The 3,220-nt window shown below is 35.2% G+C and overlaps 1 long non-coding RNA gene across 1 annotated transcript; it reads left to right on the plus strand.

The window, feature by feature from the left end:
- LOC109366778 lies at positions 1–3,186 on the plus strand. The gene is made up of 3 exons (XR_002113360.1): positions 1–917; positions 1,830–1,943; positions 3,093–3,186. It is a non-coding gene; the product is annotated as an uncharacterized LOC109366778 (long non-coding RNA).
- The last annotated feature ends 34 nt before the right edge of the window (positions 3,187–3,220 follow it).

Consider the following 3,220-nt stretch of genomic DNA (forward strand, 5'->3'; position numbering starts at 1 on the left):
CGTGCACATATGTTTATATATTTTATATATATTCATATATATACATATGCTGAAAGTTCACTTTTTTGTCCTTTTCATTCTCTTATAGGAACCCACGAGATTCATGAATCAGGCATGTAACAACCCTACAGTGACTGAAGTCTTGAAGTTCAAAGGGCTTTAGTTTTGTCTGTTTTCTAATATTTTGTCTAAATATCAGGATGTGACATAGTTATTAAAATGCTTCTAATTTACTGAATTAAAAGTCTCTATCCTTCTTGTTTTTTCAATTTTTAATAATGCATTATTCAGTTTGCTTGTTAAGAGGACATACCTGCTACTCAGTTATTGCTCTTCTGATGCACAGAAACTTTTATGTACACACACTTTACAACTTTTGTAACCTGAAAACAAGATTTCCACCATGCAATAAGACCATACTCTGTACTGAAAACTAGGTAGGAATTCTCAGCAAGATTGTGTTAATGCTTAATGAGGGCTCCTCAGAATTGGTAGTTTGGTCATACGTGCTCTAAGAGTACCATAGCAATGAATTAATGCCTTTATCAAATGTCTGTTTTAGTAGTTTCTTCCACTCTTCCTTAAGGTCATGGTTAGGTTGATAATGCTTTTCTGGATTAGTATGCTGACTTGCTGGCATACATTGGCAAGGCTGACCTTTTGCTAGCACGGCATATGTCACATCTATGTGCATGTCAAACACTCGTGCTATGTTTTGGCTATATAAAAGAAGTTTATCATATCTGGCCAAAGAAGTCGGAATACTTTTTCAAATTACTTGTACTACTAAAGACCTATCAGCTATATCTGCTGCTACTAACAATCTTGTATCTCTTATTACCAGATATTCCTGTCATTTTTGCCAGTGCAGACCTGTTGGATCATTGTCTCACTTACTACAGACTAGAAAGGATATGGTAATGTGCATAAATACATTAAGTATTCACAGACTAAACAAATTCTAGCAAGTATTATTGATAGGAGACAATAAACAAATATAAAACTTATTGCTTACTTGTTTTTTTACACTGCAAGAAAAACATATTTTCCCTCTCTCCCACTGCAAAGTGTGGATGCATGTAATGTTTAAAATATTTAATTACGGCCAGGAGCATTAGTAGGTTCAGTGACATGTATAACTGTCTGTCTTGCTGTAGGGAATCTGCTTTAGTAGGAAGGTTGGAATGAATGATATCTAGAGGTCCCTTCCAACCCCTGCAATTGTCTGCTTTTAAGCCATGCACGTGCTATTTCTCTACACTGAAATAACTCAGATTCATATGCAGCCTTTGCTGCGTATTCTAATTTGGGTTTTTGTATTATGCAAAGTCAACAAATGTACAGTTGGAAAACTAGAGTGGTTAGGATATAACACTTTATAGGTGTTATAGTTGGAAATATTGCAGTAGAAAAGAGACAATCAAAGAAGAAATGCTCACCCGTATCTGAGGACCTAGGCTCACAGAGGAAAACTCCAAAAAGGAGGGATCTCCAGAAAGAGATCCTTCCCCAGTGGCAGTTAGCCCTTAAATGGGGTCTAGCCTCGCTCCACCTCTTCTGGTCACACAGGTGAATCATCTGGTCTAGTAAAATGGTACTAGTACTAGACACAGGTCTAGTAAAAATCACCTGACACAGCTGACCCAGTCCTTGCTCCAGGTGATCAATCAGTGGTTCAGGCCATGACTCAACAGTTCACGTACATGTTATTATTTGAGAACTGCTTATCCATGCAGCCTCACATAGGAGTCTTTCACAGATTTGTTTGGGTTTTTTTTTTTTTGAGTGTATGTTTTTGTAGTAGTTGTTTTATTTGTTTTGTTTTTTAGGCTAAGATAACTTCACATAGGTGGCTTAATTCTGAATGTCTACAAAAGCTGAAAGGTCTTACTGTGATCCTCTTTGTTGTGGCCCACTGAGTGTGCAGAATCAGACCTCAACAGGTATATGGATTATTTGTTATTAATATAGTATTGGGATGATAAACAAATGGGTGATAAACAAAGGAATGAGCAAATAGTTTGAATGACAAACAGATTTTATTTGCAATAAAACAAAAGCAGAATTTGCAAGTCCAATCTCCTGTTAGCTAGTCAAAGTGAATATATTAGCCATAAAATATATATAGACCAACAATACTTGGGACATGGGCAGACACAAATTCATAGCTGGGAGTAGCATAATCCCTACATTTATGTTCAATATTCATAAATATATATATGTATATATATTTATATGTTTTCATGTGGAAAAGCACTAAGAAAATGGTGTTTGAATGGAGGGCAGAAGTGATGAATCATCTTCATAATTCGAATTTATAACTCATGCACAGAATGAAAACAGAGCTATATATGATAGCACTTTATTGATTCATTAATATTTATTTATATACGCAGTAATATACCATGCATCAACAAATTGGACTCTTTAATAAATAGCATTAACATTGCTTATTTTTGCATAATCAGTTAATTAATGTTTCTGCATATGACATCCTCATTTATTTCATGTTGCATAATGATTTATCTTGTTCTGTGCTGCAGTGTTTACTCCTAAGGAGTAGAAAGTTAAACAGTAAACTTTGTTAAACAGTATTTTGTTGCCCAGTAGCTCAAGTAACAAACTGAAATCTATTAACAGTATCTTAATATTCAATAAAATACCCTTTACTTCTCTTTTGGGGACGTAAGCATTACTGCAGAAGTTACTATTGTAAAAGTTCCAGACAGGTAATTCTCAAAGTATGTGCATGTGAATCCTGTAAGCAGAGCATAAGGAGTACTGAATAACAACATTAAGCATTACACAAGCAGAAGCATGTGGTTTGTAGGTAAATAAGGACAATAAAATTTAGCCTTTTGCAATTAATGGGGTGTTGACAATCTGATCAGACTTTTCTTAAGCATTGTTCTAGTTTTATATCAACTTTTAAATTAAATTGAAATTTAATTTAAATCTCCCATATTTTTTTTCCTGTAATGATAAAAGCAAATACTGTCAGTTACTCTACAAAAAAAACAAAGGTCATGAACTCTGATAGTCCAGTATATAAATAAACTGGCTTTTATAGCATCGTTTCCCATTGATTTCAGCTCCATTCCAGGAGCATGCTGTTGGAAGGGACCTCAAGGATCATGAATCTCCAACACCTCTGCCACAAGCAGGGCCACCAACCTCCCAGTTGAATACTAGACCAGGCTGCCCAGGTCTAGTGAGAGAG

This window comes from Meleagris gallopavo, chromosome 3 (genome assembly GCF_000146605.3).
Source record: "Meleagris gallopavo isolate NT-WF06-2002-E0010 breed Aviagen turkey brand Nicholas breeding stock chromosome 3, Turkey_5.1, whole genome shotgun sequence".
Classification (NCBI taxonomy): Eukaryota; Metazoa; Chordata; class Aves; order Galliformes; family Phasianidae; genus Meleagris; species Meleagris gallopavo.